At 41.5% G+C, this 8,670-nt stretch overlaps 1 non-coding gene across 1 annotated transcript; it reads left to right on the plus strand.

Annotated features, from left to right (window-relative positions):
* Positions 1-3,283: 3,283 nt before the first annotated feature.
* LOC133793026 (small nucleolar RNA R71) lies at positions 3,284-3,390 on the plus strand. The gene has a single exon (XR_009874490.1). It is a non-coding gene; the product is annotated as a small nucleolar RNA R71 (small nucleolar RNA).
* Positions 3,391-8,670: the final 5,280 nt, after the last annotated feature.

The following is an 8,670-nucleotide window of genomic DNA, read 5'->3' on the forward strand; positions in this document are numbered from 1 at the left end:
TTTCCTTCAGCTCAAACTCACCTATACACTGCCAAAAGACCAATTTATCCCTCCATTAATATCCCTTTCTAACTAGACCTCAAGGGCTTACTTGTCCTTTTACCAGCTTTACAATTCTACCACCTCTCCAACAAAACTTGTTACCCTCTATGGTTACTAACAGTTACACAGGTTACCAAATCACCAGTTACCACTATCTAGCTTTCTAGGATTGTCTCGGCACGTGCATCACATTGAAATCACCGCACCCACGTGGTACAAATCACATATCATAATTATCACATAACATAATACACATAGTCGTATAACATGCTTAAAATCATAATCATGCATCTTAATCATTAAAAATCACACATAATCTCCATTATACCCTTCAGGCACACTAATCAAGGCCCTTAAGCCTTACTAGTGAATTTGGGTCGTTACATAAATCTTTTATGAATCTTCGATAGAACCCAGTGTGACCAAGAAAACTTCTAACACCTTTGACTGAAACTAGTGGAGGCAGCTTTTCAATGGTAGAAATTTTTGCTCTATCTACCTCAATTCCCTCGCTCGAAATTTTATGGCCAAGAACAATCCCCTCTTTCACCATAAAATGGCATTTCTCCCAATTCAGCACCAGATTTGCCTTCTCACAACGATTCAGCACGTTCTCCATGTTACCCAAACAGAGGTCAAATGATGAGCCAAAAACAGAGAAATCATCCATGAATATCTCAATACACCGTTCTACCATATATGAAAATATGGCCATCATGCACCGTTGAAATGTTGCAGGGGCATTGCATAGTCCAAATGGCATTCTCCTGAAATCAAATGTGCCATAAGGACATGTAAAAGTTGTTTTCTCTTGATCCTCTGGTGCAATAGCGATCTGATGATACCCTGAATACCCATTCAAGAAATAGTAGCAGCTATGGCCTACCAATCTGTCAAGCATCTGATCAAGGAAAGGCAAAGGAAAATGACCCTTCCTTGTTGCCTTATTGAGCTTGCGGTAGTCTATACAAATCCGCCACCCCGTTACAGTTCTTGTTGGGATGAGTTCATTGTTCTCATTTTTCACCACTGTCATACCACCCTTTTTAGGTACCACTTGCACAGGGCTCACCCATGCACTATCAGAAATTGGGTAGATCACTCCAACATCCAACCATTTAAGAATTTGCTCCAGTACTATTTCCTTCATGGCTGGATTGAGTCTTCTCTGGGCCTTTATGGATGGCTTGCTATTCTCCTCCAATAAGATTTTATGCATCACTGTCGATGGGCTTATTCCTCTAATATCCGCCAAGGTCCACCCAATGGCCAATTTATGCTCCCTTAAAACCCTCAACAGTTTCTCCAATTCTATCTTTGACAGGTCAGTTGACACAATGACAGGTAAAGTTTCATTCTCTCCCAAGTAAGCATACCGCAAGTGGTCTGGGAGAACATTCAATTCCAGCTGAGGTGGCTGCTAAATGGATGTTAGTGGTTTATCAGGCGCATCTGCTAATTCTTGAAACTTCTTCCAGTATGGCAAGAAGGAGTTGATCCAGTTCACACAATCTCTTATCTCAGCATCATCATCATCATCGACCTCATCACCCAATAATACTGCCTCTAAGGCATCACTACTCATCCTTCTCTTCGAAACTGCCTTTTCTATCACATCCACACTAAAGCAACTGTCACTAGCCACCAGATACTTCATAGACTTGAAAACATTAAAGACCACCTCATCTCCTTGAACTCTAAGCTTAAGCTCTCCTTTGTGAACATCAATAAGAGCTTGGCCTATGGCTAGAAATGGCCTACCGAGAATAATTGGTACATCTGTATCCTCCTCCATGTCCAAAACGATAAAGTCAGCTGGAAATATGAACTTATCCACTTCACAAGAACATCTTCAATAATACCCCGTGGATGTGTCAACGATCGGTCCGCGAGCTGTAAAGTGACAGTTGTTGGTTTTTCCTCCCCCAAACCAAGTCTTCTAAACACAGATAAGGGCATCAGATTAATAATCGCCCCCAGATCACATAAAGCATGTTTACATTCAAATTTTCCAATGGTGCAAGGTATGGTGAAGCTCCCCAGATCTCTCAGCTTTTGGGGTAGCTTTCTCTGTAATATTGCGCTGCACTCTTCAGTTAGTGCTACAGTCTCATAGTCCTCCATCCTCCTTTTCTTTGACAGAATCTCCTTCATGAATTTCACATAGCTGGGCATCTGCTCCAAAGCCTCAGCGAAAGGAATGTTTATGTGCATCTTTTTAAACACCTCTAAAAACTTAGAAAATTGTTTATCAAGTGTAGTCTTTCTAAGCCTCTGAGGGTATGGAACTCGAACTGGCTGCTCATTAACAACTGGCGGACTCTTTTCTGAAAGCTGGGTGCCTTGAGTAACCTCTGAATCAGACTGTTCACCCATCTCTCCATTCTGAACCACTGCCTGTGGAGATCTAGACTGCTCAATTTGCTTCCCACTCCTCAGAGTAATTGCCTAAACTTGCTCCTTAGGGTTGACTTCAGTATTACTGGGAAAATTTCCCTACGGTATGTTATTGAGCATATTAGCCAACTGCCCAACTTGTGTTTCCAGGTTTCTGATAGAAGATCTAGTCTCTGTCATAAACTGAGTTTGAGTATTGGTGAGGGTCAATAATGCAGCTTGCAGTTCATTAGGCCTTTCAGGTGGAGCTTGATTCATTGATTGTTAAGGCCTAGGCTGTTGTGATGACGAAGCTTGATGCATAGGTGGCTGAGGCATGTTATTTTGAAATTGGCCCTGAAACTGAGGTTGTTGGCCTTGATTATTCTTCCATGAAAAATTGGGATGATTTCGCCACCCAGGATTGTAAGTATTGGAGAATGGATTATTGAGTGGCCTTTGAAAGTTTCCCACCGCTTGAACTTGAGCATGATCCATCGGAGTGTTATTATTCATACTGATGGGGTACTGATCGACAGAATGAGAACCACCACACATTTCACACCTCACTGCCATCTAAACCGCATTAGCAGATACAGTGCTCTGTTGTAACTGTTTCGTCAAGGAGGCTACTTGTGCTGTTAGAGCAGTGATTGCATCTAGCTCATGCACCCCAGCCACCTTTCTGACCCCTGATGATCTTTCCTCAGACCACTGATGATTGTTTGTGGCCATGTCCTCTAGCAGCTCATAAGCACCAGTTGCACTCTTACTCATAAAAGTGCCACTCGCTGCAGCATCAATAATGGTTCTGGTTGTAGGACATAAACCATTGTAAAAATTATGTACTAGCATCCACTGTTCAATGCCATGATGAGGATATCTTCTCAAGAGTTCCTTAAACCGTTCCCAAGCTTCATACAATGACTCTCCATCATTCTGGAAAAAATTATTAATCTCTCCCCTCAATTTAGCAGCTTTGGAAGGAGGGAAGAATTTTGACAAAAATTTCTAAGCTAGATCTTGCCAGGTGACAATAGAGTTTGGTTGCAGTGAGTTCAGCCAACTTTTAGCTCTGTCCCTCAGAGAAAATGGGAAAAGCCTCAGTTTAATTGCGTCATCACTCACCCCATTGTATCTAAAAGTTCCACACAGCTCCAAAAAATTAGACGGATGGGTGTGAGGATCTTCAGAAGGCAACCCATTAAATTGAACAGAGGATTGCACCATTTATAGAATAGCTAGCTTGATTTCAAAATTGTTAGCCTCTACAGCTGGTGGGCGTATACTATTTTGTACTCCCGTCAAAGTGGGCAGTACATAATCTCTCAGGCTCCTCTCAGCATTGTTCTGAGCCTGACCCCCTTGTACAATTCCAAGAATTAAAGCAATCCTGCCATCCCCTTCATTCTGTGCCATCTTTACAGATTTCTGGGCCTCCCTCTTGTTCTTTCTGTTTTTCTTGCAAGACTTTTCAATCTCAGGGTTCAAAGGAACAAGTTTGTCTGCTCCCCTTCTGCTACGCATATAACACAATTCACCTAAGATAGATAAATTAAGCAACTAAACAGATTAGAACAAGAGAAATTAAAATCAAATTAGAATAAAAATTAATTAGACTGATATTGATAATTATTTTCAGTCCCCGGCAACGGCGCCAAAAACTTGTTGCGATATTTTTTGCTATGTAAGTGCACACAGTCGCAATTCGTAATAAAATGGTAAAAACCAAGTATCGTCCTCAAGGACTGATTTATCAATTACCAATCAACCAATCTTTTTAATTCTATTTGATTAAACAATTTCAGAGATTTCAAACAAAGAAAAATACTAACGAAGTACAATGAGAATTTAAAAAAAATGACAGAGAAAATGAAATTAGGACAATTATGATCCTCTATTTTCCACCCTTTTATTTCCTAATGCAAGAATTTATATCCCCTTCTCCCTATTCAAGAATAAGTTGCAAAAACAATTCATAATCTGGTTAAGATTTATAAAATTCAATCTAAATGACAACTTCCTATATTTCTATGGTAAGTTGAATCATGTAGAAGGCATTAACCACGCAACTCAGAAAAATAGGCAAACATTCTAGATACTTTCGTTCTAAATTGAATTTGCATCCAAACAATCAAAGCATATCAAATTTCACTTTTCAGATTTCAATTTGATTCATGAAATAACAATTAGAGGTGATCAATCAATAATTGCACAAATGACACAAATTGTAAGGAATTGAAAGAGATGAAGAAGAACAATAATTCTGCATTAATCCATAAAAGGGTTTCCAAAAGATTCACATAATAGCCCTAAAGAAGAAATTAGCCCATAATATTCATTCTAGCAATAAGATAATTCAATTACAAACATAAAAATTTAACGAATAAGATGAAAAACACAGGAATGAATCCTCCAAGATGGTATTCTCACTCCCAGCCGTCGTACCCTGTTCAGCCCTCTTTCAGTCGCACATATGTTTCTCCAAAAATCCATACCAAATCCCCACGTGAAAAGACCCAATTGCCCATCAAAAAGTGATCAGATATGTCAAAAATCGCGACACCAGTGCTGTAGCGCTGTCATTGTAGCACTGTAGCGCTAAAGTCAGAAACAAAATGGGGGAAAATATTGGCACCAGCACTGTAGCGCTCTTAACGTAGCATTGTAGCGCTAAAGTCAGGAACGAACTTCCTAAAAACTGCGTCCAAGTGCTGTAGTGCTGATGTTGTAGTGCTGTAGCGCTAAAGTCAGAGCCGAGCTTCTTCAGAAATTCTTCCTAGCGCTACGGTGCTCCCTTAGTGGCGCTGTAGCGCTACTTACAGAACCCAAAAAATTCACAAATCCGTCCCGATTTTGTTCCACTTTCGCTCCTTTTCATTATTTGTATCACTTTAGCATTAATCACCCTGAAACATGAACAAACGAGCATAATTCCGAAATAAAATAATCCTAACTAATGAAAAATAGCCTAAAAACTTAGACCATAAACGAGTCATTTATCAGGCTGCGGCGCTCCCACCTAACCCAGATTTTCACACCATTTTTCTAAACCTTTCCCCAAGCCAATTCATCCTAAAACTTGACTAATATTCCCAGATATCCAGCACAGTTATTCCAGCCCAGAAACAACATCAAGACCCCATAAAAATATGCTCCAAAACTCAGCTAGAACACCCAAAGATAAATCAAGCTTAGCTAACATGCAATCCCCTATAACCAGCAGAAATTTAAGACTAAACCTTAGTAATTAGAGCTTACCTTGCAGATCTTAGTCCCTGAGTTTGATCCTCAATCCCCAAGCTTCAAGTTCCTAGAGTATCCCAGCTGAAATCCTCCTAATTCCTAGCCAATTCCTTTGAGTTCCCCTTGAGTTTTGTCTTAGAGAGTGAGAGAGAGAGAGACAAGAGCTATCTTCAGTTCAAAGGAAATATGTGTCGGTTTCTCAAGCTTCTAAACAATTCTCCCCTTTTTGTTTTATTTGACTTACGTCTAAAGGGTTACCTCAAGGCTCGGGATACCAAGACGTCCCTGAGGGCAAAATGGTAAATTTCCCAAATATCCCCGCCTAGACATTCTATCCTCAAATATATCTCCAAATATTTATTTTCATGTCCCGATAACCCCATAACTCATCTAATACCCAAATTACCCCTCGACTCGCCTCGAGTCCAAATCTCAACCCCGTTGTGACTCTCTGGCTAACCGCTCCCCAGGACTGTCTCGGATCATGCTGCACAGACATATCACATATATACAACATTTATCACACTTATGCCCCTAATATCCAGACGGGGCCCACATGCACATTTAACTCAATTAAACATGCATCGTAATCATATATACACATAATTCCACATATAAGCATATTAAACCACTTATTGCCCTCCAGGCACACTAATCAAGGCCCTAAGCCTAATTAGCAAATTTGGGTGGTTACACTAAGAGAGCCTATTTTTACATTAGAGCATAGGGCGCGGCTCGACCACTGGTAGCTGAGGACAGCTTTATATGCACTGAGCTCGGTTTAAGCGGGCCAGAGTCAGTGGGGTAAACAGAGGGTGCGACCTAAGGGTGTCGAACCTATTTATTGTGTAATCTGGTTGTTGTGGTTGATTATTGAATATGTTATGCTTAATGGCTAATTGTTAGCTTGTGAATTCTTGTTTATGTCGATAAGCTATATGTTTGTCAGGGATTGCTAAATGTTTAAACATGCTTAAAGAGTTTATGAATATTATCAGTACTTGTGTTTTGGTATTGCACTTTCTTGCTGGGCCTTAGCTCACGGGTGCTTCGTGGTGCAGGTAAAGGCAAGGGCAAGCTTGACCAGCCTTGATTTGGAGAGCTCTGGGAGCAGAATGTACATGAACAGCTGCTCAGCCGCCACGGTTGAGGGGAGACAGGGACAGGAGAACCATAACCATCTGTTTTGCCTTTAGAATGGCTAGTGGTTGTCTGTACACCAGAAATTTTGTAAACAGACTTTGAAATGCTGTCTCTTTTGGGATCCCATGTATAAAATGTTTAATTATATGAAAATTTTATTTTGAGACCAAAACCTTTTAACCCTAGTGCTTTAATGACTTTAGAAAACACGTTTTTAACCAAATGACTTGATTAGCAAGTCCTGCACCTTTATAAATACACAGTGTAATAGTCTTTGCTATCCATGGCGTTACAACTTGGTATTAGAGCATCCTAGGTTTAAGGGTTCCTGAAGATCGGCTGGACATGTTCATTCGCTGCCAGAGACAAGCTCGATTCAGGGTTTGGTAATGTGTATATATGCTTATATGCTTGTATGCTTGGAATGAATTGTGAATGTTGTTATTTGTTGGATTAATAGGAAGCATGAGATACTGATAGGGCCTGGCCCTTGACTACTGTGTGAAGATATGGAGGCATGCTTATTAGCATTGTCGTGTATGTAAATGAATATTTGAATGATAAATCGTATATTGTGTATGGATGGGTGTTTATATCCTAGCTGCTGTGTGGAAGTGTTGGAGCATTCTTATTAGCGATGCCGGTGCATGTGAATAAATTCTTATATTTTGATTGTTTGTGATTGGTTATGTTCCTTTGGTGGATTTTGGAGAAGTTTTTACCCTGTCATCATGGTCTGATTGCCGAGTCATTAATTGCAGATTGACTTGGATAGCTATGCATCCAAGAAAATCTACGCGACTAGCCGGCACTAGGTCTGGGACTGGAGGTGATGACCAGGGCCAGATTCCTCTGCCAGTCCCTGAGAATCAGCAGCAACTTATGGTAGATATGCAAGCGCGATTACAGAGTCAAGATGAACAGATTCATCTGCTGCGACAGCAAGCTCCATCAGGGAGTGCTGCCCCTATTGTACCACCTGCAGTGGTACCAGTTGTATAGCCAGGAGAGGTTGGGAACAGGTGGGAGACGTTATATGAGCGGTTCAGGAAGCAGTAGCCCCCAATCTTTGAGGGAGGACCTGATCCACTGAAGGCCGAGCAATGGATGACTATGATTACTACTATTATGGATTTTATGAGGGTAGAGGGACATGACAGAGTGGCATGTGCCACATATATGTTGAGAGAGGACGTCCGCATCTTGTGGGAAGTGGCCTCACAAACCAAGGATGTCACTGCTTTGAGTTGGAAAGGATTTAAAGATTTGTTCAGTCAGAAGTATTATAATGTTGCCATCAGGGCAGCAAAGGTTAATGAGTTTGTGGGGTTGGTTCAGGGATGTATGACCGTTACTGAGTATATCCTAAAATTTGACAGGCTTGTGAAATTTGTGCCAGATCTTGTGCCTACTAATGCAGCCAGGCAAGACAGGTTCATTAGGGGGCTTGATGCTATGATAGCCCGAGATGTTAGGATCACAACGGTACCTGGGGGAACAACTTATGCCCAGGCCGTTGATAAGGCTCTTACCGCTGAGGAAGCAGAGAACAAGATTTGGAAGGAAAGTGCAGTAAGGCGGGAGGGCCGCAAAGTGGTGCCTCCTTATTCTGGGTCAGGTAAGGGCGGAGGCCCCAGTGATTTTAAGAGAAAGACCCCTGACACTTTGACTGTTGCTGGTCCTGATAGGAGGGGTCGGAGTGGTCAGGGCGGCCGTCAGGGCGGCAGTGAACCATGGAGGAGTTATCCCGAGTGCCCAAGGTGTAGAAGATGCCATCAAGGTGAATCTCGGGCCAATGCTTGCTATGTGTGTGGAACGGTGGGGCACCTCAAGAAGGATTGCCCAACAGTGAAGAAAGGGGAA

This window comes from Humulus lupulus, chromosome 7 (assembly GCF_963169125.1).
Source record: "Humulus lupulus chromosome 7, drHumLupu1.1, whole genome shotgun sequence".
Lineage (NCBI taxonomy): Eukaryota > Viridiplantae > Streptophyta > Magnoliopsida > Rosales > Cannabaceae > Humulus > Humulus lupulus.